Source organism: Chiloscyllium punctatum, chromosome 6 (assembly GCF_047496795.1).
Source record: "Chiloscyllium punctatum isolate Juve2018m chromosome 6, sChiPun1.3, whole genome shotgun sequence".
Lineage (NCBI taxonomy): Eukaryota > Metazoa > Chordata > Chondrichthyes > Orectolobiformes > Hemiscylliidae > Chiloscyllium > Chiloscyllium punctatum.
Window position 1 is genome coordinate 6,235,850 of NC_092744.1, and position 25,486 is coordinate 6,261,335.

Below are 25,486 nucleotides of genomic sequence, written 5' to 3' on the forward strand. Positions count from 1 at the left end.
ACTGTATTTCTCTGTTCACAGATGCTGCCATACCTGCTGAATTCCTCCAATATCATCAGTTTTTATTTCAGATTTCCAGCATTTGTAGTATTTTGCTTCTATTTGCAAAGAAGAGCAAAATACTATAAGCAGTAATAAATTGCTGGTACATCAGACATAGAATTAGGAGCAGCAGGAGGTAATTCAGTCACTCTAACCTGCTCTGCTATTCAGTATGGATCTCATCTCAGCCTCAACTCCACTTTGCTGTCCGCTCCTCATAACCTTTTAACCCATTAAATTAGATTCCCTTCAATGTGGACATAGGCCCTTCAGCCCAACCAGTCCGCACTGATCCTCCGAAGAGTAACCCACCCAGACCCATTTCCCTCTGACTAATGCACCTAATACAATGGGCAATTTAGCATGGCCAATTCACCTGACCTGCACATTTTTGGACTGTGGGAGGAAACTGGAGCACCCGGAGGAAACCCACATAGACACGGGGAGAACATGCGAACTCCACACAGACAGTCGCCCGAGGTGGGAATCGAACTGGGACCCTGGTGCTGTGAGGCAGCAGTGCTAACCACATTATTAATTAAAAATTGCAACCTGTTCCTCCTCATATTTATTCAGCATTCCGGCATCGACCACACTCTGGGGTTGTGAATTTGAGCTTCGCCATCCTTTCAGGGAAGTGCTCATGAATATTTTTTACCCTTTCACTGACAATATATGCTATCTCTTAGGCGGTTCCTCTGAATCAAGGATGATTTGCTGTCATTCTGGTTTGAGGTCTCTGAAATGGATATACATCAGATCTTTTGCCTTTGAACATGTGTGCATTTTGGTAGCAGATTACTGCATACCTGACAAGCCCGACCCCAAAATAATGTCAACACAATGGGTGAGAATTATTATTGTCAATAATAATGTTCTAAGGATATAGGAATGAATCCCACCATGAATTTGAATTCAACTAAAAATGCTGGAATAAAGGTTCAGTCTAATGATAACCATTCAACCACTGCTGATTTTCATAAGAATCAGTATAATGTCCTCTGGTGTAAGAAATCTGCTATCTTTATCTGACCTGGCTTACATGTGACTCCAGACCAACAGAAATGTGACTGACTTTTAACTGCACTCTGGTTGATCAGAGATAGGCAGTATGTGCTGACCTAGACAGCAATGTCCACATCCCCTAAATGAATTAAAACATTATCCACGATTTGGAGATGCTGGTGTTGGACTGGGGTGTACAAAGTTAAAAATCACACAACACCAGGTTATAATCCAACAGGTTTAATTGGAAGCACACTAGCTTTTGGAATGACACTCCATCAGGTGGCTGTGGCAAAAATCACTACTTAATTTGTTTTTTGTCAAAATCATCCCTACTATTGGCATGTGCCAACAGTTCTCCCAAGCACCTTGCCCAGGTATGTCACTTATTCTTGCACAAATGTTCCAGAAAGCTATTGGGCTGTGGCACAGCGTATGTTCTCACCCAACAGTCATTCCAGCAGGGGTCACTACCTAGCAACCAGAAGCAAAGAAGACTGGTTGATTTTTGTTCTTCTTAATTGGAGGAGGTTGTTCTTTGGAAATCTGCAATATCTAAGCTAATTTCAACAGATAAAACATCAAAACGCATAACCATTTTAATAAAAAAGAAAATTAAATTCTGAAACTCAAAATATAATGACTTCAAAATGAAAGAAAAATCACATCTGTTCTGACATCATCAGAAGCAGTGTTAGAAGGCCCTAATTCAGAGGATGTTGGTATACCATGCATGTGCCTGTAATTTTTCTATTCAGTCAATTCCTGATCAAGGTACTTTCACACAGGGTTGGGGAGATGAGGAGATGTGAGGCAACTCTGTCTACCCCTGACCCCTTACCTCGCCCAACTTCCCCACTGCAGGACAGAGACCAACAGCAATACAAGATGGAAATTCAGGAGTTCACCCCACTTTAGGGGATGTAGAGGTACAAACAAAAATAAATTGAAACACGGAAACTCACTTACAAAGTTCTCTGCAACTTCTAGCAGTTAATATAACTTAATCCAAAATATACATGATGTTATAATCATGATGTATGAATATCAAAGGATTGCAGTTAAATTTGGTTTTCAATGTACCAAAAAACAAAGTGTTCACACACAATCCTTTGAAAAATACCACTGGTTTTTACTTGATCAAATAATGAACACAATTTCACTTCCACCAACAGATTTATGTAGGTATATGTCAGGTGGCGTGGAGGGGGGGGGGCAGAGAGAGAGAGATGCAGATATATTTTATTTGCCAACCTACAGCCCAAGTGGCAGATATCAAACAGTTCCATACACACATAAACACACACATATACTGCCTGACAATAAACCATAAGGGCAGCGGAATGCACTAGCTCCTTTATGAACAAACAATAGCTCAACTTCATTAGAATACAGCTGACCACCAACTACTATTCCACTGCATTAAATGCCCTGAACAAAAGAACACCACCGTTGATGTAAGATATTGTAGGAACAGTATGAGACTGGCATATTCAGAGAATGTGCCAGATTTTTCTTTTAGAAATATCATGCACGGAAACTGAAACTTCTTAATGTACTTTACTCAAGAAGCACCTTTTGTTGCCAGCACCATGACAATGTTCTGAACGTGCTTCTAAAACCAACGTTTAATTCTGTAAACCAGCAGACAGATCTTTCGGAAGGCAAAACAATGCCCTGTGGAGCTGGTGGAAATTATTTTCACTCTTTAAAATTATTTCTGTTGCAAGCTAGGCTTTAACTTTGCCCCTCCCCCCCTCCACACTATGCACTTTGCTTAAACTGAAACTTCCAGTATGCTTTGCAACTGGGGCAATAAGCTATTTACGACTCTCGGATCGCTGAATCTAAGCTACAAAGGGGATGAAGGTATTGCTCACGTTAAGGCTGCTGTAGTAATGATAAATTATAAAAGCTCTCTCTTTTACCTGGACTCAGAAAGCATGCTCTCACTGCAGTACCCAACAGAATACTCTCCAGTCTTTGTTAGCATTCAATGGAAACTTGAGACTCCTGCAGACTGTATCAATCAACAACAGGCACCCCCTCCCATATCAACACACATCTCTCACTGCATCCTGTCCACACTGCAAATATATACTGTGTGCATATTGTTTTAAAACCCACAAATGACTGCATCACTGCCCACTGAAAGGTTAGCAGCTGGGAGGTAAAAAATAAGAGATGCAATCTACGATTCTTACATCAGCTACTTCAGTCTGCCCAGTATACAGGCTACACTGAGCAATACAAGACAACTCTTGTTATGTGTCTACAAATTGGAAGCAGGTAATCAGTCTTAAATCCAAGACTTTCTTCCCTTTCCTTTTTTTTAAGGAAAAAAATCGCCACTCAGGAAGTAAACACATCATGTCAATAAAATGGAACATCATTAGAACTTTTGCTAAAAAAATTAAAGATTGCTATATGCATTTTGAATGCTGATCCAACATTAGATCCATCAAAACTTATTTTTTCGATTTAGTTTTGCGACAGAAACGAATTCAGTACATAAAAACAAAACATTTTATCTGCTCCAAATCTATATGTTTAAATACTCATAAACATTATTTTACTGTTTTTATCTGTTACATGCTACAGAAAATCTATGGAGGGGGAATATAAAATACTATTGTGATATAAGCTAGTTATTTTGTCAAGGGGAGTGAGGGTACAGGCTGGAGGTAGGTAGACTACTGCTCACCTTCACTCCCCCTGCCATCACCCAATCTAACTTAAACAAAACCATAGTCAGCAGGTCCACCAATAAAGAGAAGACCCAGACTAACTAGCAATAGCAAGGATGAAATAATACCATGGACTTTCATTTAGTATTAAGCACAAGTTATTTCTTAGGTGCAGCGAATATGGGAAATACAGATTTTCAGATTCAGGTCAAAGATGAGGAAAAGTATTCCAAAATTGCACAGAAGGTGGGATTATTTGTTTAACTGCTGTTTTTGATACCCCCAGAAGATACTTGTAACCTGATATTTCCAACGGACCCAGTCAACCTGACCAGTCTCAGGTTGTGGGAATCATCAATATCAAGTCAAAGAGTCATACAGCACAAAAACAGACTCTTTGGTCAAACTCATCCATGATGATCAGACATCCCAATCTGACCGAGTCCCATTTCCCAGCATTTGGTCTTTATCCCTCTAAACCCTTCATATTCATATACCTATCCGGATGCTTTTTAAATGCTGTAATTGTACCAGCCTCCACCACTCCCTCTGGCAGCTCATTCCATACACACACCACCCTCTGTGTGAAAAATTTACTCGTCAGATCCTTTTAAATCTTTCCCATCTTACCTTAAACGTATTCCCTTTAGTTCTGAACTCCCCCACCCTAGGGTTATTCATCCTATCCATGCCCCTCATGATTTTATAAACCTCTATATGGTCACCCCTCAGCCTCCGATGCTCCAGGGAAAATAGCCCCAGCCTGTTCAGCCTGTCCCAATAGCTCAAACCCTCCAGTCCCAGCAATATCCATGTAAATGAAACAGGTATTGCATGTCCTTGATAGGGATGTCCCTGTCAGGCAGGGAGGAAGTGATAAGGTAAGGGAACCGTGGTTTACTACAGAAATTGCATCTTTTGTTACGAAGAAGAAGGAGGCTTATGTGTTGATGAGGCAAGATGGTTCAGATGAGATGATGGAGAGTTACAGATCAGCTCGGAAGGATTTAAAGAGAGAGTTAAGATGAGCAAATAGAGGACACGAGCAGTCTTTAGCAAATAGAATAAAGGAGAACCCTAAAGCTTTCTATAGGTATGTGAGGAATAAAAGGATGACGAGGGTAGGAATAGGGCCAGTCAAAGACAGAAGCGGGAAGTTGATTGTGAACCCTGTGGAAATCGGAGAGGTGCTCAACAAACATTTCTCATCGGTTTTCACAGGAAAAGGAGGATATTGTAGACGAGAAGAATGAGGTACGAGATATCCGACTAGAAAGGATCGAAGTTAGTTACGAACAGGTATTATCAATTCTAGAAGGAGTGAAAGTAGACAAGTCCCTTGGACCGGATGGGATTTATCTGAGGATTCTCTGTGAAGCTAGGGAGGAGTTAGCAGAGCCTTCGGCTTTGACATTTGAGTCGCCATTGTCGACAGGTTTAGTACCAGAGGACTGGAGGATTGTAAATGTTGTGCCCTTGTTCAAGAAGGGCCGTAGAGATGACCCAAGTAATTATAGACCAGTGAACCTTACTTCTGTTGTAGGAAAGGTTTTGGAAAGGATTATGATTTCTAATCATCTAGCAAGCAACAATTTGATTTCAGATAGTCAACATGGTTTCATCAAGGGCAGGTTGTGCCTCACAAACCTCATTAAGTTTTTTTGAGAAGGTGACCAAGCATGTAGATGAGGGTAGGGCAGTTGACGCGGTGTACATGGACTTCAGTTAAGCCTTTGATAAGGTTTCACATGGTAGGCTGCTGGAAAAAATGCAGAGGCATGGGATTGAGGGTAATTTAGCAGTTTGGATTAGAAACTGGCTTTCTGAAAGAAGACAGCGAGTGGTGGTTGACGGAAAATATTCAGCCTGGAGTCTGGTTACTAGTGGTGTGCCACTAGGATCTGTTTTGGGACCACTACTGTTTGTCAATTTTATGAATGACTTAGACACAGGCATAGGTGGATGGATTAGTAAATTTGCAGATGACACTAAAGTCGGTGGAGTAGTGGACAGTTTGGAAGAATGTTACAGATTGCAGGGGGCTTGGATAAACTGCAGAATTGGGCTGAGAGGTGGCAAATGGAGTTCAATACAGCTAAACGTGAGGTGATGCACTTTGGGAAGAATAACAGGAAGGCAGAGTACTGGGGCAATGGAAAGATTCTTGGTAGTGTGTATATGCAGAGGGATCTTGGAGTCCATGTACATAGATCCCTGAAAGTTGCCAACCAGGTGGATAGTGCTGTTAAGAAGGCATACGGTGTGTTAGGTTTCATTCGTAGAGGGATTGAGTTCCGGAACCGCAATATGATGCTGCAACTATACAAAATGCTGGTGCGGCCACACTTGGAATATTGTGTACAGTTCTGGTTCCCATATTCCAGGAAGGATGTGGAAGCATTGGAAAAGGTGCAGAGGAGATTTACCAGGATGTTGCCTAGTCTAGAGGGAAGGTCTTACGAGGAAAGGCTGAGAGACTTGGGTCTGTTCTCATTGGAACGAAGAAGGCTAAGATGGGATTTGATAGAGACATACAAGATGATCAAAGGATTAGATGGGGTAGACAGTGAAAGTCTTTTTCCTAGAATGATGACGTCAGCTTGTACAAGGGGGCATAACTACAAATTGAGGGGTGACAGATTTAAGACAGATGTCAGAGGCAGGTTCTTTACGCAGAGAGTCGTAAGGGCGTAAAATGCCCTACCTGCTAATGTAATTAACTCAGCCACGTTAGAGAGATTTAAACAATTAGGGGAGGATGTGCAAATTCCACACAGAGGCTGGAACCGAACCTGGGACCCTGGTGCTGTAAGGCAGCAGTGCTAACCACTGAGCCACCGTGTCACCCCATAAAACTACTCAAGGTGAGGCTCGAACACACAACCTCAGCATTGCACACGCCTCCATATTGACAAATAAGTACCGCACACTGACCGATCGCGCCACTGGAGCTGCACTAAACTGTATTATTCCAAAAGTGGGCTCACCAATGTCCTGTAAAGCCATACCGTAACCTTCCAACTCCTATACTCAATGCACTGACCAATAAAGGCAAGCGTGTCAAACAACTTCTTCACCACCCAGTCTTCCTGCGACTCCACTTTCAAGGAACTATGAACCTGCACTCCTAGGTCTCTTTATTTGGCAATACTCCCCAGCAAGTTACCATTCAGTGTATTAGTCCTACCCTGATTTGCCTTACCAAAATGCAATACCTCACCTTTATCTAAATTAAACTTCATCTGCTGCTCCTCGACCCATTGCCCCATCTGATCAAGGTCCTGTTGTACTCGGAGGTAACTTTCTGTACTGTCCACTACACTTCCAAATTTGGTGTCATCAGCAAACTTATTAACTATGCCTCCTATGATGACATCCAAATTATTTATATAAATGACAAAAAGCATTGGACCCTGCACTGATCCTTGTGGAACACCACTGGTCACAGGCCTCCAGTCTGAAAGACAACCCTGCACCACCACCCTCTATCTCCTGTCTTCAAGACAATTTTGTATCCATTTGGCTAGGTCTCTGTGGATTCCACGTGATCTAACCTTACTGACCAGTCTACCATGCAGAACCTTGTTGAACATTTTGCTGAAGTCCACACAGGCAACGTCTACTGCTCTACTTTCATCAATTTTCTTTGTGACCTCTCCAAAAAACACAATCAAGTTAGTGAAAACACAGTTACCCAAGGACAAAGCCATGCTGATTTTGTGTAATCAGTCCTTACATTTTTTTATCCCTCAGAATCCCTGCCAATAACTTAACCATCTTTTAGTCATCCTCCAAATTCTACTACATGTCACCAATTCTCACTTCCAAGCCTCTTACAGATTATTAAGCAATTCAGGCAACTCTCAGGCCAGAAAATCAGTCAGGTGATAAGAAGTGCCACAAATTACAGCTCGAAGGAATAGCTGTGGTGCAGTGCTAGTAACCCAGAACCCCAGGTTATATTCTGGGGATATGGCTTCAAATTTCCTTGAAATCTAAGTGTGAATCAGAATTGGAATAAAAAGCTAGCCCAAAGGCAACCTTGTAACTTCAGTACATTGAATTGCATTTAAATTGCTTTAAAACTCCACAAGAGCAGAAGATATGGGAGTAGAATTAGACCATTCAGGCCATCAAGTCTGCTTGATCATCCAATTATGGTTGGTATGTTTCTCAACCTTATTCTGCCTTCTCCCCATAATCTTTGATCCCCTTACCAGTCAAGAACCTATCCAGCTATCTGTTGTAAATACACTAATGACTTGGCCTCCAAAGCCTTCTGTGGCAATGAGTTCCACAGATTCACCACCTTGAGGCTGAAGAAATTCCTCCTCATCTCAGTTCTAAAGAGTCGTCCCTTCACTCTGAGGCCATTCTCTCAGCTTCTACTCTCTCCTCCTCGTGAAAACATCTTCTCCACATACAGAGACACCTGGATAGAGTGTAAGTTTCAGCGAGATTCCCCCTCATCCTTCTAAGCTCCATCAAGTACAGACTCAGAGTCCTCATATGGCAAGCCCTTCACCACCAGGATCATTCTTGTAGACTTCCTCTGGACCTCTTCCAAGGCCAGCACATTCTTCCTTAAATTTGGGGCCCAAAGCTGCTCACAATATTCCAAATGTGGGCTGACCAGTCTTAGAGGAGAAAGTGAGGACTGCAGATGCTGGAGATCAGAGCTGAAAATGTGTTGCTGGAAAAGCGCAGCAGGTCAGGCAGCATCCAAGGAGCAGGAGAATCAACGTTTCGGGCATCAGCCCTTCTTCAGGAATGAGGAAAATGTGTCCAGCAGGCTAACATAAAAGGTAGGGAGGAGGGACTTGGGGGAGGGGCGTTGGGAATGTGATAGGTGGAGGGAGGTCAAGGTGAGGGTGATAGGCCGGAGTGGGGTGGGGGCGGAGAGGTCAGGAAGAAGATTGCAGGTTAGGAAGGTGGTGCTGCGTTCGAGGGATTTGACTGAAATGAGGTGGGGGGAGGGGAAATGAGGAAACTGGAGAAATCTGAGTTCATCCCTTGTGGTTGGAGGGTTCCCAGGCGGAAGATGAGGCGCGCTTCCTCCAACCGTTGTATTGCCATGGTCTGGCGATGGAGGAATCCAAGGACCTGCATGTCCTTGGTGGAGTGGGAGGGGGAGTTGAAGTATTGAGCCACGGGGTGGTTGGGTTGGTTGATCCGGGTGTCCCAGAGGTGTTCTGTGAAACGTTCCGCAAGTAGGCGGCCTGTCTCCCCAATATAGAGGAGGCCACATCGGATGCAATAGATGATGTGTGTGGAGGTGCAGGTGAATTTGTGGCGGATATGGAAGTGTCCCTTGGTGCCTTGGAGGGAAGTAAGGGGGGAGGTGTGGGTGCAAGTTTTGCATTTCTTGCGGTTGCAGGGGAAGGTGCCAGGAGTTGAGGTTGGGTTGGTGGGGGGTGTGGACCTGACGGTGGAGTCACAGAGGGAGTGGTCTTTTCGGAACGCTGATAGGGGAGGGGAGGGAAATATATCCCTGGTGGTGGGATATATTTGGAGGTGGCGGAAATGACGGCGGATGATACGCTGGACATGGAGGTTGGTGGGGTGGTAGGTGAGGACCAGTGGGGTTCTGTCCTGGTGGCGGTTGGAGGGGCGGGGCTCAAGGGCGGAGGAGCGGGAAGTGGAGGAGATGCGGTGGAGAGCATCGTCGATCAAGTCTGGGGGGAAATTGCTGTCTTTGAAGGAGGAGGCCATCTGGGTTGTTCGGTATTGGAATTGGTCCTCCTGGGAGCAGATGCGGTGGAGACGAAGGAATTGGGAATATGGGATGGCGTTTTTACAGGGGGCAGGGTGGGAGGAGGTGTAGTCTAGGTAGCTGTGGGAGTCAGTCGGTTTATAGTAAATGTCCGTGTCGATTCGGTCACCCGAGATGGAAATGGAAAGGTCTAGGAAGGGGAGGGAGGAGTCTGAGATGGTCCAGGTGAATTTGAGGTCGGGATGGAAAGTGTTGGTAAAGTGGATGAACTGTTCAACCTCCTCGTGGAAGCATGAGGCAGCGCCGATGCAGTCATCGATGTAGCGGAGGAAAAGGTGGGGGGTGGTGCCAGTGTAGCTGCGGAAGATGGACAGTTCCACATATCCTACGAAGAGGCAGGCATAGCTGGGGCAGAGCTGGGGCACAACTGGCGTTATGGGACTATCAGGGTGGAGGCGGTGGATGGGAGATCCCCTGAGGTGATGAGGACCTCACCTCCCACCACCAAACCATCATCTCCCAGACCATCCAGACCCTCATCACCTCAGGGGATCTCCCATCCACCGCCTCCACCCTCATAGTCCCACAACCCCGCACCGCCCGTTTCTACCTCCTGCCCAAAATCCACAAACCTGACTGCCCCGGCCGACCCATTGTCTCAGCCTGCTCCTGCCCCACCGAACTCATCTCTGCATACCTCGACACGGTCCTGTCCCCCTTAGTCCAAGAACTCCCCACCTACGTTCGGGACACCACCCACGCCCTCCACCTCCTCCATGATTTTCACTTCCCCGGTTCCCAACGCCTTATCTTCACCATGGACATCCAGTCCCTGTACACCTCCATCCCCCATCACGAAGGACTCAAAGCCCTCCGCTTCTTCCTTTCCCACCGTACCAACCAGTACCCTTCCACTGACACCCTCCTTCGACTGACTGAACTGGTCCTCACCCTGAACAACTTCTCTTTCCCCAATCCTCCCACTTCCTCCAAACCAAAGGAGTAGCCATGGGCACTCACATGGGCCCCAGCTATGCCTGCCTCTTTGTAGGATATGTGGAACAGTCCATCTTCTGCAGCTACACTGGCACCACCCCCCACCTTTTCCTCTGCTACATCGATGACTGTATCGGCGCTGCCTCGTGCTCCCACAATGAGGTTGAACAGTTCATCCACTTTACCAACACTTTCCACCCCGACCTCAAATTCACCTGGACCATCTCAGACTCCTCCCTCCCCTTCCTAGACCTTTCCATTTCCATCTCGGGTGACCGAATCGACACGGACATTTACTATAAACCGACCGACTCCCACAGCTACCTAGACTACACCTCCTCCCACCCTGCCCCCTGTAAAAACGCCATCCCATATTCCCAATTCCTTCGTCTCCGCTGCATCTGCTCCCAGGAGGACCAGTTCCAAAACTGTACCACCCAGATGGCCTCCTTCTTCAAGGACCGCAATTTCCCCCCAGACGTAGTCGACGATGCCCTCCACCGCATCTCTTCCACTTCCCGCTCCTCCGCCCTTGAGCCCCGCCCCTCCAACCGCCACCAGGACAGAACCCCACTGGTCCTCACCTACCACCCCACCAACCTCCATGTCCAGCGTATCATCCGCCATCATTTCCACCACCTCCAAATGGACCCCACCACCAGGGACACATTTCCCTCTCCTCCCCTATCAGCGTTCCGTAAAGACCACTCCATCCGTGACTCCCTCGTCAGGTCCACACCCCCCACCAACCCAACCTCCACTCCCGGCACCTTCCCCTGCAACCGCAAGAAATGCAAAACTTGCGCCCACACCTCTCCCCTTACTTCCCTCTAAGGCCCCAAGGGACACTTCCATATCCGCCACAAATTCACCTGCACCTCCACACACATCATCTATTGCATCCGCTGCACCCGATGTGGCCTCCTCTATATTGGGGAGACAGACCGCCTACTTGTGGAACGTTTCACAGAACACCTCTGGGACACCCGGACCAACCAACCCAACCACCCCGTAGCCCAACACTTCAACTGCCCCTCCCACTCCACCAAGGACATGCAGGTCCTTGGAATTCTCCATCGCCAGACCATGGCAACACGATGGTTGGAGGAAGCGCGCCTCATCTTCCGCCTGGGAACCCTCCAACCACAAGGGATGAACTCAGATTTCTCCAGTTTCCTCATTTCCCCTCCCCTCACCTTGTCTCAGTCAAATCCCTCGAACTCAGCACCGCCTTCCTAACCTGCAATCTTCTTCCTGACCTCTCCGCCCCCACCCCACTCTGGCCTATCACCCTCACCTTGACCTCCCTCCACCTATCGCATTCCCAACGCCCCTCCCCCAAGTCCGTCCTCCATACCTTTTATGTTAGCCTGCTGGACACATTTTCCTCATTCCTGAAGAAGGGCTGATGCCCGAAACGTCGATTCTCCTGTTCCCTGGATGCTGCCTGACCTGCTGCGCTTTTCCAGCAACACATTTTCAGCGTTGACCAGTCTTATGCAGCCTCAGTAGTAAATCTCTGTTCTTGTATTCCAGCCCTCTTGAAATGAATGTCAACAGTGCAGTTGCCTTCCTAAGTGCCAAGTGAACTGGTGTACGCACGGTGGCTCAGTGGTTAGCACTACTGCCTCACGGCGCCAGGGACCCAGGTTCAATTCCCACCTAGGGCAACTGTCTGTGTGGAGTTTGCACATTCTCCCCGTGTCTGCGTGGGTTTCCTCCCACAGTCCAAAGATGTGCAGGCCAGGTGAATTGGCCATGCTAAATTGCCCATAATGATAGGTGCATTAGTCAGGAGTAAATGTAGGGGAATGGGTTTGGGTGGATTGCTCTTTGGAGGCTCGGTGTGGACCTGTTGGGCCGAAGAGCCTGTTTCCACACTGTAGGGAATCTAATCTAACTCTGCTAGTAACATCCTCAAAAGAGCTCTCAAGTGTGTCAAGTCTCTCCTTCGTAAATTCATGTCGACTCTGTAAACTCAAAAATTTGCGTTCTAACTATTCTGTAATGACATCCTACATAATAGATTCAAGTACTTTCCCTACTACTCCTAACAAGTCTGTAGTTCCTGCATTCTCTCATCCTCCTTACATTTGCGAGCTTTAATTCCGTAACAGTGCCTGCAGATTGAACAGAATTGTTAAAGATGATCAGGGAGCCTTCCTGCTGCCTTCTTCCGTGAACATAGGCACAAAGTACTTTCTGAGCTTCTCTGCCATTTCAATCTGTCTCTACCTGTAATGGACCCACGCTTATCTTTGCTCATCTTTTCCTTTTTACATACCTAGAGAAGATTATACAGTCCATCAGAACAGGATGCCAACTATTTCGAAGTATGACCTAACAGCACAAGGAAGTTGGGCAAACTACTCCACTGGTGACAAATCACCTCCTTCCATAAGCGAACGACATCTTTTGTGTAACTTCACTCAATTACTTCTATTCCACCCAGGTCCTGCCCTGTGTTGCATGGGATACATCAGGAGATGTGAGTCCTCTTTGTGGGTCAGCTGTTCAGCAACCTGTGCACCAACCCTTGGGCACACTGCCAAGGTGACAGGCATTAGCATTCTGCACACTGCATAGAGGAAGTTGCTGCTTTAGCCTATTGAAACATCTGCCCTTTGTGAGGTTGATTTCCCAATCACTGTGAATCCCTGACCTTAACATATATAGAACAGGACAACTATATACAGACCTCAAAGCGTGTTTCTGCCACTATTGTGAAATGTATATTCATTGTACGTTGTACCAGATCATATCCAGGAAAGTAAGCTTTGCTTATTAAATAAAACAAAGCATAACTTTTAAAATATATTCTGGAAATTTCAGCCAATTTTTAGATTACTATGTGGTGCACAACTATTTTTGTTCCCATTTCTCAGCTGTTGTCTTGAAGTTGCTGAGTTTTGCTGGAGCATGGTTCCACACTGCCAACAATGTTCTAGTATCTTGCTAAATTATCCATTCTTTCAGTGAAAATGTCAACTGGAAGTATCTATGGACTATTTAACAAATTCACCCATTTGTCTCAGTTAACAATAATTTCCCCTATGCCCTTGGGATGTAAGGTTCAAGTTTCAGTCTAGGATATTTAAGGGACATAGTGGCGTAATGGAAAGGAAATAGGCGGCATGGTGGCTTAGTGGTTAGTACTGCTACCTCACAGCGCCAGAGACCCAGGTTCAATTCCCACCTCAGGCAACGGTCTGTGTGGAGTTTGCACATTCTCCCTGTGTCTGTGTGGGTTTCCTCTGGGTGCTCCGGTTTCCTCCCACAGTCCAAAGATGTGCAGGTTAGGTGAATTGGCCATGCTAAATTGCCCGTAGTGTTAGGTGGATTAGTCAGGAGTAAATATAGGGATGTGGTTTTCTATTCGGAGGGTCGGTGTGGATGTGTTGGGCCGAAGGGCCTGTTTCCACATTATAGGTTATCTAATCTAAAATCTTTACCTGGTCTTGCCTACATCTAACTTAGGGAGAAAGAGAGGGCTGGAGATCAGAGCTGAAAATGTGTTGCTAGAAAAGTGCAGTAGGTCAGGCAGCATCCAAGGAGCAGGAGAATCGACGTTTTGGGCATGACCCCTTCTTCAGGAATGAGGAAAGTGTGCCAAGCAGGCTAAGATAAAAGGTAGGGAGGAGGGACTTGGGAGAGGGGCGTTGGAAATGCAATAGGTGGAAGGAGGTTAAGGTGAGGGTGATAGGCCGGAGTGGGGGTGGAGGCAGAGAGGTCAGGAAGAAGATTGCAAGTTAGGAAGGTGGTGCTGAGTTCGAAGGTTGGGACTGAGACAAGGTGGGGGGAGGGGAAATGAGGAAACTGGAGAAATCTGAGTTCACCCCTTGTGGTTGGAGGGTTGTCCAGCGGAAGATGAGGTGCTCTTCCTCCAACCGTCGTGTTGCTATGGTCTGGCAATGGAGGAGTCCAAAGACCTGCATGCATTGGTGGAGTGGGAGGGGGAGTTGAAGTGTTGAGCCACGGAGTGGTTGGGTTGGTTGATCCGGGTGTCCCAGAGGTGTTCTCTGAAACGTTCCGCAAGTAGGTGGCCTGTTTCCCCAATATAGAGGAGGCCACATCGGGTGCAGCGGATGCAGTAAATGATGTGTGTGGAGGTGCAGGTGCAGGTGAATTTGTGGCAGATATGGAAGGATCCCTTGGGGCCTTGGAGGGAAGTAAGGGGGGAGGTGTGGGCGCAAGTTTTGCATTTCTTGCGGTTGCAGGGGAAGGTGCCAGGAGTGGAGGTTGGGTTGGAGGGGGGTGTGGACCTGACGAGGGAGTCACGGAGGGAGTGGTCTTTTTGGAACGCTGATAGGGAGGGGAGGGAAATATATCCCTGGTGGTGGGGTCCGTTTGGAGGTGGCGGAAATGACGACAGATGATACGATGTATATGGAGGTTGGTGGGGTGGTAGGTGAGGACCAGTGGGGTTCTGTCCTGGTGGCGATTGGAGGGGCGGGGCTCAAGGGCGGAGTAGCAGGAAGTGGAGGAGATGCGGTGGAGAGCATCGTCGATCACGTCTGGGGGGAAATTGCGGTCTTTGAAGAAGGAAGCCATCTGGGTTGTACGGTATTGGAACTGGTCCTCCTGGGAGCAGATGCGGCGGAGACAAAGGAATTGGGAATATGGGATGCGTTTTTACAGGGGGCAGGGTGGGAGGAGGTGTGGGAGCTACACCTAACTTCAGCCCCACCGCAATGTGGTTGTCTGATAACTGCCCCACGTAATTAAGGAAGGGTAATAAATGCTGGCCTAGCCAGGGCCACTCATATCCCAGAATGAATAAAAACCAGAATAATTGGCACATAATCTAAGATGGCACATTGCAGTTTTGAGGGATTAAATAAAAAGTACAAAGTTTTTTGTTCAGGTCAGCCAGACCAATTTAGTGTTCATCCTTGACAAAATATCAACAGCATCCATATTTCTCACTCTATTATTCTTCTGCTATCCCATTTCAACAAGGAGATTTATTTATTGATTGATTGATTTATTGTAGTCACGTGTAGCTAAATATAGTGAGTAGCTTTGCTTTGCGAGCAGTACAAGCAGATTTTGGCAAACAAGGACAGACAGATCATGGGGTGCTTAGACAGAGTGAGGCATACAGGTAACAATTGCACAGGTGGTGTGCAAAGCAAGATCAACATTAGCAAGATACAGAGTTAGAATTTAGGTTTAAAAGTGTAGAACAGTTATAAGAAATCTTAGAATAAGATCTGCTGTAGGGAGCTCGCAAGGAGTTGCCTGGTGTTGGAGACTGAGCAACTATATACTTGACCCCCATCCGAACTTCTCGTAAACCCCTGATTGTACACCCGTCCTCCTTGGCTCACTCAAAGCTGATACTGTCAATGGTTCTCTAGCTTCAATGACAACCACTTCTCTTCCATCGTCACCCTGTACTTGGATGTCAGCTGTTGTTCAGTGGGTATTCAAACTGTCCTCTCAATTGGAGGGTATACAGATTCAAGTCTCATACAATAATCTAAGCCAATATTCCAGTATCACACTGAAGGGATGCTGCAGTGTTGAAGATGCCATCTTTCAGATGAGACTTTCAAAGCACATTCTGGTCATCCAGCGGACTAAAATAAGGCCTTCACACTATTTTGAAGAAGAGCAGGATAGCTATCCCCAGGATCCTGCCTAATATTTACTCCCTTATCAATATCATTATTAAAACTGATTAGCTGATCATCATTATATCATTATTTGCATGAGGTTGGTGTACACAATTGGCTGGTATGTTTCTTGCATTCAACAGAGGCTTTATTTCAGAAGTATTTCTTTGCCTGTAAAATGCTACATATGATCCTGTGATTGTGAAAGTTGTGATCTAAACTCGAGTCCTTCTTTAAATAAAAAAATCCTCGATTTATCTCCCCTCACTAAGTTATTGCTGCCTTGGAATCCTTGCTCTCCAGGATGGAGTTGTCACCTCCCAAGTTTGTGTTCAGACTTCTTGCAACTCTATTTGAATCTCTTTAAGCTTGGTGTTTCTCTCCCATCCCCAAAACTGAAATTGTTCTGAACAAAGCCACAAACAGCAGGCCTGCTGAATTTCTCCGTTTTTTTTCTGTGCTTGGTGCAGCTGCGCCGATCTTATTCGCGAACCTCAATGTAATACATGCTGTTCTATTGTTCCATGGTAATTTTTCTGGTGCATTCTGCTTTTTGACCCCATTACCAAATCAGCTATGGTATTTCTCATCTATTAACCACCACCACAAAACACCCTCTACAATTGAACGTGTAACTTAAGAGGCTTTCACAAGTTGTTAACAGTTTCAATCAAGGTAGCAGACAAATGTTTGTCTCAAGTATTTATCTGTAAGTGGGTTAAAAAGAAGTATCTAAAAGAAAACAACATCCCTCTCCCACTCCAATCCTTGCTGTTTACAGTGCTTCTTAATCAGTCCTTTTACTTCCCTCTGCCAAGTGCAGGAAACTTGAATATTAAATGCTTTCAATATCATTTTTTTTCTCTCTGTCTTTACTTACATGGGAAACCCTGCACAGAGAGAGGCTGCAAGATCTTTCGATGCAGCAGAACCAATGCAATTGATTTTAGAGGGCAGGAGAATATTCTTTACATGGACTTGAGTGCATGAGAATTAATTTCCAATATTAGGGCTTAGACAGAAACTGTGTCTACTTTCAAGGCAGCTGGATGAAAGAGATTGGGTTGAATGGATACAAAATCAAGGTAGGTATATGTGATTCAAACTATTTTCTCAGTAGAGGTAATAACCAAAATGGACTGAGGTGCTTAATGTCCAGTTTCTAAGTCGTATTTGTGAAAACTTTGAGAAAAGGAATGATTTGGTAAGCAAGTTTGGAACCGAGTGAGAGCAAGCTCACATGGATGATAAACAATAGGTATTAGAGAAGATGATGGACTGGGTATCGTAAAGGCTTGGATCAAGGAAGAATAATATACCATGGTCACTATTACATGGGACATAATTTATGACTTTAATTGGGACTGTTTAAGCACTATGGTTGGTGAAAACCTGTGTCTAGTGATAATGAAATACCAACCTGAAAATGAATGATACAAGAATGACACCCAAAATGTGATGCACAATGCATAGTGTTAGGCAGGGCTTTCTTAAACACATCTATGTCATGGTTCTTGCAACTGAAATAGAAAGTGGGTATTTGTTGAATAAAAATGATCATGGTAAATAATCAGTACTCTATGTATAAAATGCTCCTTTTAAATTTGCCATGCATGCTAATGATTTAATACACATAAGATATTTTATTTTCAACTCACACTTCAGTGACATACAGATATGTGGTAAGTGAAGACGATGTGTTTTTAATTCAATTAATGTTAAAATTATAAATAGGTTAATGCATAAAATAATATTGAAAAACTGAGTATACCTCAATCCTGACGCCATTAAAATGCAGTACCCAGCAAAACGTTTGCATATTGATGAACCTCAGTTAGTCTATTTCAGCAATGAAGAAGTTTACTGTCACTTTTTAGAAGCTAAACAGAAACGCAGGGCTGTAATCTATTGAGATTGAAAAGTGTGGGGCTGGAAAAGCAGAGCAGGCGCTGTGACCGGCTGTGCTTTTCCAGTGCCACACTACTAGACTCTGATCTCCAGCATCTGCAGTCCTCACTTTCTCCTAGTCCCTGTGATCTATTGACTCACAATAAACCATCTGGTTTACATCAGGGAACAATATCTGTTACCTTTACCTAGTCTGCCTGCAAGTAATATATGTCAAGAGTGTGATGCTGGACAAGCACAGCAGGTCAGGCAGCATCCAAGGAGCAGGAAAACTGACATGTTGGGCATAAGCCTTTCCTCAGGAATGGCGTGCTTAGATGAGTGTAGCTCCAATAATGCTTGAGAGGTTTAGCACCATCCAGGTCAAAGGAGCCAGCATGATTGATGTCCTGAAGGACTTATGCCCAAAACCTCGATTCTCCTGCTCCTCGGATGCTGCCGGACCTGCTGCACTTTTCCAGCACCATACTTTTCAACTCTAATCTCCAGTATCTGCAGTCCTCACTTTCTCCCGCAAGTTATATATGGTTGACTGTTAATTAAATGGACTAGAAGCCACTTGGGTTTTCAACCACTTTAGAAAAGTCAGAAAAGAGTAAAGTGAGACAAAGCAGCTGGTATTGAACTAAACACTGGCAAAGCAAAGGCACACCCTGCAAAGTTCTCTTGACTCATTTCTGGGGATTTCTGCTATGATTGGGAAACCTGTTCCACAGCTAATCAAACCCAAGCTTGACAATTACTTACCAAGTCACATTTCATCATGATCCAGATTTCTTCACACTTCCTGGGTCCCTCCAAAGAAAGGGAGCCACCCTGACTCCACACCACTCAAAGTCTCACGATGTCAGGTCAAACCTGGGCATGGAAACCTCCTGTTGACGACTGCCCTCCCACAGTAATCCCTGCATGCTTGGATGAGTGTAGCTCCAATAATGCCTGAGAAGTTTAGCACCATCCAGGTCAAAGAAGCCAGCATGATTGACTTCCCCATTCACCAAACATTCACTCTCTCAAACATCGGTGGACAGATGGAGGAGTGCATGCCATCTACAAGATACGTTGCAACCATTTGCCATGGGCCTTGGAAGTCTACGCAGCGGCTGGAGAAATTAAAAGGAATGCAGCTGCCAAATCTCTCTGAACAGCACCTTCCAAACCTGTGACCCCTACCAGGCAGCAAGGTGACAGGAGCAGGGAACCATAAGGATGGTAATGACTGAAGCAAGTAGCTCACCACCACCACCTTCTCAAGGACAACTATGTCTGCCCTCATCAGGGAAGCTCACATTCCCAGAACAAATCAAAATAAATGGCAAGATTTTGAGGGGGTGAAGGTGGCATACATAAAAGCAAAGGGGGACAGTATTAAAGGAGGGACAAGTATTAAGCTTGCCAGTTAACACAGAGAAAGTGAGGACTACAGATGCTGGAGATCAGAGTCGAGAGTGTGGTGCTGGAAAAGCACAGAAACCTGCTCCTTGGATGCTCCCTGACCTGCTGTGCTTTTCCAAACCACACTCTTGACAGTTAACATGGAAACCAGTATGTAGAGCTGGGCAGTCAACTGCTAAGTGGGAAAAGGGTTATGGGAGTAGGAGGTTGGTTTCATTGACAAAATCAAATTGCAGAGGGCAAGAGGAAGGTCAGACAGAATATTTTTTAAAATGAAACCATTTTTGAACTTAGGGCAGGGAAAATCTGAGGGGTGTTTTCCCAGAGGGTTAGGAGAAAGGAGGGAAGCAACTAAGAAAGGTTTTTAAAAAGTGGTGTCAATCTTAATAACAAAGAAATCCACATCCCCTAACAGAGAGGGGGAGGCTGCAGTGGATGGGGTTTGCAGTACAGAAAAATAGTCAGGAATTATCTTTGCACTTCACAATGATCCAGATCTTTATAGTACTTAATAGGCAACAAGATCCAGAGATAAGTGGCTAAACCAGGTCTCTTAGAAGAAAGTGAGGACTGCAGATGCTGGAGATCAGAGCTGAAAATGTGTTGCTAGAAAAGCACAGCAGGTCAGGCAGCATCCAAGGAGCAGGAGAATCGATGTTTCGGGCATGAGCCCTTCTTCAGGAATGAGGAAAGTGTGCCAAGCAGGCTAAGATAAAAGGTAAGGAGGAGGGACTTGGGGGAGGGGCATTGGAAATGCGATAGGTGGAAGGAGGTTAAGGTGAGGGTGATAGGCCGGCTCTGGGACACCCGGACCAACCAACCCAACCACTCTGTGGCTCAACACTTCAACTCCCCCTCCCACTCCACCAAAGACATGAAGGTCCTTGGACTCCTCCATCGCCAGAACATAGCAACACGACGGTTGGAGGAAGAGCGTCTCATCTTCCGCCTAGGAACTCTCCAACCACAAGGGATGAACTCAGATTTCTCCAGTTTCCTCATTTCCCCTCCCCCCATCTTGTCTCAGTCCCAACCCTCAAACTCAGCACCACCTTCCTAACCTGCAATCTTCTTCTTGACCTCTCCGCCCCCACCCCAACTCTGGCCTATCACCCTCACCTTAACCTCCTTCCACCTATCGCATTTCCAAAGCCCCTCCCCAAGTCCCTCCTCCCTACCTTTTATCTTAGCCTGCTTGGCACACTTTCCTCATTCCTGAAGAAGGGCTCATGCCCGAAACGTTGATTCTCCTGCTCCTTGGATGCTGCCTGACCTGCTGCGCTTTTCCAGCAACACATAAACCAGATCTCTGCCATTTGCATTTGGATCTACAATTTTTGGGAACAAGATCAGGACAAAACATCCTACACAAACATCTATTCCCTCCACCACTAATGCTCAGTAGCAGCATATATACCATTTACAAGATGTACTGCAGAAATTCAAACAAAGATTCTGAGACAGCATCTTCCAAATCTAGTACCACTTCCAGTGAGAAGGACAAGAACAGCAGATACATGGAAACACCACCCACCTGCAAGTTCCCATCCAAACCATTCACCATCCTCTCTTGGCAATATATCACCTTCAGTATTGCTGGGTCAAACTCCTGGAAATCCCTCCCTAACATCATTGTGGGTCTACCTACAGTGTTTGGACTGCAAGGGCTCAAGAGCAACTAGGGACAGGCAATAAATGCTGGCCAGCCAATGATGCCCATGCCCCACGTCTTAATTCGTATACAAAAAATAAAGGGCCATTTCCAGAGAAATGTTGCCGGATTTACTGGAGACAAGGGCATTATAAGGTGGAGGTGAATATGTGGTTGAGCACATTGGTAGGGGTAAACACATCATGGTAAGGGGAGAACCAGGGGCTAGACAATTGGGATTTTGAAAGTAAAGTTGTAAGTGAATTGGGAGATAGTTTTGTTTTTACAGAGGTGGACACAAAAGGAAATATATTTGAGAGGGGGAAGTGTGTTATGGGTGGGCAGAGATGCACGAAGCATGCCCAAGACATTAATTTCCATGTATATTCATGCAGGGACACTTGTGCTTTCAGTGAAATTAGAAAATGTAAATTGCAATAAACAGAGAAAAGAAAGTAAGAGGACATAGGAAATTAATTCTAGGACAAATATGACCACATCAAAGTGAGTAAACATTGAACTGTGAAATGTTGTTCAAGTCCGATTAATCCAGTTTTGTAGTGAAGCATGGTGGATAGGGAGGTAGATGTATTATTCATTTCTGGGATGTGAGTGGTACTGAGCAGGCTACATTTACTGCTTATATGTATGGTAAAGGGGGAAGGGATAGGCCAGACCAGGAAGTTATAGATGCTGAATGTAATTCTGCTGCAGCGAGCAGCTGCACTGGACATTGAAACCACCCACCAAGAGTCCGTTCTGTACTATGGCAATCCTCAGTGCTTCCTCAATGTGACGTTCAACATAGAGGAGTCAAGGAAGTGTAGTTGGTAGTAATCAGCACAAAGCTTCCTTGCCCATATTTGACATTATACCGTAAGCTTTTATGAGCCATAAATCAAAGTTAATGACTTCCAGAGCAATTAGCTACTGCAACCTCCGCTGGGGCTGTCCTGCAGGTGGGAAAATAGGAACAATGATAGTGGCGTCTGGGATATTGACCGCAAGGTATAATTCTGTGAACATGACTATGCAGGCTGTTGTTTGACTTACCAATTCTGGCAGAAAGCACCAGCAATTTGTTAGGATGACTTTGCAGGGTTGACTGCCTAGATGTGCTTACTCCATTGCCCAGGTCAATGCTGAGTGCTCCATCCAATTTCATTAATTGACTCTTTGTAGCTGATTTGATACAACTGAGTGGATGCTTGGCTATTTCAGTGGGCACTTAAAAAGTCAACCATGCTGTTAGTATGGAGTCACATGTAGGGCAGACTAGGGAACGACAGCAGTTTCCTTTCCTAAAGCATAATAGTGAACCAGTTGGACAATGGTTACATGGTTGCCATTAGATGAGTTTTTAATTACTCGCTGCAGGGTTCATAGCCTCTGACCTGCTCTTGTAGCCATTGTATTTGTATGGCTAGTTCAGTTTCTGGTCAATGATAACTCCCATGATTCTGATATTGTAGGAATTAGTGAGGGTGATGCCAATGAACGTAAACAGACAACAGTTAGGTTCTTTCTTGTTGGAGATGGTCATTGCCTGGCATTTGTGTGCTGCGAATATTACTTGCTATGAAATTATTCATGTTCAAAACTAAGACATTTCAAGGTGATTAGGTGCCATATAAATACAAACATTTGGATTTTTTTCTGAAGTGGTTGTGTTACAACAACTTTCCATCAACTACATATTCCCATTTGTCAGCTGAGCTGTAATAATAAGGTTAAACTAATACACTCCACTGTGGACTGAGGTATCTGCTTGCTAATACAGAAACTGTAGAAGTGCCTTCTCTAGGTCACACCCCTCACTGAAACACTTCCTTAATGTACCAAATTCTGCCACAAGACAGTCTTCCTGATATAGAAACTACATAAAACATCCTGTATGGACCCCACCCCAGAGGACAAATAACATAACAAGAATAACATCAGCATTTCTAACTACATTGTGAAGAATGATTTGACAGATATACGTTACTGGTAGTTGATAAACTAGAACTATCTGAACTCAAAAAAAAAGAATTGAACAAAAACTTTCTAGACGGCCCCCCAGCATCTGAAGTGCAAGGAAAAGGTGTGCAAGCTTTTGCACTGTCGATCTCATTGCACGCACTTTATCATTAAGCAATTAGACTGTGTTGCGCCATAGTTCATCCAAAATTTTGGAACACGCTAGCGTGTACAAAGATTGTCCGGTCTTTCAAGATTTGAAATAAATTACTTCTACAAATCAAATGTATAAGCTGATTTTATTAATATATTTGAGAGGCACTTTATGTATCTTGTCTGTTCGTGGTACTTCCAAACCGTGGAGCTATACTCTGAGGAAGGAAGGACACCAATAGAGAAGACAAACATAAAAACAAGTGACAAGTTCTACATATCTTGACCACAGTGTAAAGGTACATTCACAATTCAAGAAAAAAATATTATTCTGAACACTGACAATTGAAGTTGAAATGTGAGATAAATGTTTCACCCTCTCTTGAGGTCTTCACAAAATTTACAATATTTCACAACAAAAAATTGTCTCTAGATTACTATTACTCTTGCCAATTAAGATGGCTATTTAAATGAACAAAATCTAGGCCTGCTAACAAAAATAAAGCAAGATAAGGAATAGGAGGGGCATACCAAAAAAACTGTACCATCACTTTAGAGTGCAACCTGAAGCACAAAATGCACTGAATTAAACAAAAGTAGTTTATCATAATGTACTGATACCTCGGGATAACTTTCGAGATTGTTCCTTGAAGAGGAAAGCTTTAGGTTCTCTCCACAAAAGACAAATTAAAAAACTTGGCAAGACACAGACCAGCAGCTGTGGACATGTACCCTTGCAGGAGAGATTGCTGGGGGTGGGGGTGGGGGCGGAGGCAGGGGCAGGGGGAAGGGTAGATAGTGATGGCAGAAATTGCACACGCTTACATGTACACACCCTCAGCACATTGCAAACCACAGTTCAAAGGGTGTGGATTATGTTTAAAGAACAACTCTAGTTTTATATACAGTTGTATGATTAATGATCAATTAATCTGCTTCGGTTGTGGGATGAAAGTTGGCCAGGAAAACAGCTTACATTTCGTCATAGTCAGAGAGATGGAAACAGACCCTTCGGTCCAACTCGTCCATGCCAACCAGATAGCCTAATTAACCTAGTCCCATTTGCCAGCATTTGGCCCATATCCCTCCAAACCCTTCCTATTCATATACCCATCCAGATGCTTTTTAAATGCTGTAATTGTACCAGCCTGCTGCCTGGCTTGCTGTGTTCTTCCCGCCTCCTGCTTGTCTACCTTGGATTCCAGCATCTGCAGTTTTTTTTTGTCTCTAACCACTTCCTCTGGCAGCTCATTCCATACACAGACCAACCTTTGGGTGAAAAGGTTGTCCCTTAGATCCCTTCTAAATCTTTCCTCTCTCACCTTAAACCCATGTCCTCTAGTTTTGGATTCCCCTACCCGAGAGAAAAGATTTTGGCCATTCACCTTATCCATGCCCCTCGTGATTTTATACACATTTAGAAGGTCGTCTTTCAGCCTCCAGTGAAAAAAAAGCCCAGCCTCTACTTGTACCTCAAACTCTCCAACTTGGCACCATTCTCGTAAATCTTTTCTGACCTTTTAAAGCCTCGGGCGACTATCTGTTGGAGTTTGCACATTCTCCCCGTGTCTGTGTGGGTTTCCTCCGGGTGCTCCGGTTTCCTCCCACAGTCCAAAGATGTGCAAGTCAGGAGAATTGGTCATGCTAAATTGCCCGTAGTGTTTGGTGCATTAGTCAGAGGGGGAATGGATCTAGGTGAGTGACTGTTTGAAGGGTCGATGTGGACATGTTGGGCTGAAGGGCATGCTTCCACACTGTAGGGAATCTAATTTAATCTAACAATATCTTTCCTAGGCAGGGAGACTAGAATTGCGTGCAGTATTCCCAAAGGGGCCTAACCAATATTCTGTATAGCCACAACATAACATCCCAACTCCTTTTCACATCTCAAAGTATGTCAAAACAAACAAAACGCTACAGAGAACTGTCACGAAAAATATAATTACAACCTTGCCCTTCAATATAATGTCCTTCCATTTGAAAGCTGCTCTTGCTAGTTATAAGTATCCAAACAGGTTATGTTTTAATTGCACAAGAACCAAACAAATGTCAGAACCAACTGCTGTGATAAGCATCAAGGACTAGGTTTGCAAAGGAAAAACTGATCACTTTGTTCATCCACACCAAAAACTTTACACACAGTCAGGTCCATGTATGTGCAGTTTCATCAAAAGTGTATTACAATTTAAGGTATCTGTATACAAATAGAACAGGTTTGGACAGAAAAACAAACACGGTGAAAACATTTGTAAAGAACTTTATTGTGCGTCTTGGGAACATTACAGCATGCCACCAACAATAAATAACTTAGACAATCAATGGGGAAGGGTATCAGCAGCCTATGTGCTAACAATGACTG

The 25,486-nt window shown here is 44.8% G+C and overlaps 1 protein-coding gene across 5 annotated transcripts in view; it reads right to left on the reverse strand.

Moving 5' to 3' along the window:
• LOC140478686 (transcription factor Dp-2-like) overlaps nt 1-25,486 on the reverse strand; it is a 201,957-nt gene that overhangs the window by 113,726 nt on the left and 62,745 nt on the right. The window contains exon 1 of one of the 5 annotated variants that reach the window (XM_072571962.1): nt 2,976-3,143. The exons of 3 other annotated variants lie outside the window; for them this stretch is intronic. The gene's annotated coding sequence lies outside the window, so the exon portion shown is untranslated. Of the gene's footprint in view, nt 1-2,975; nt 3,144-25,486 lie in introns of those variants that run through there. One more of the 5 variants, XM_072571964.1, reaches the window with a different exon arrangement.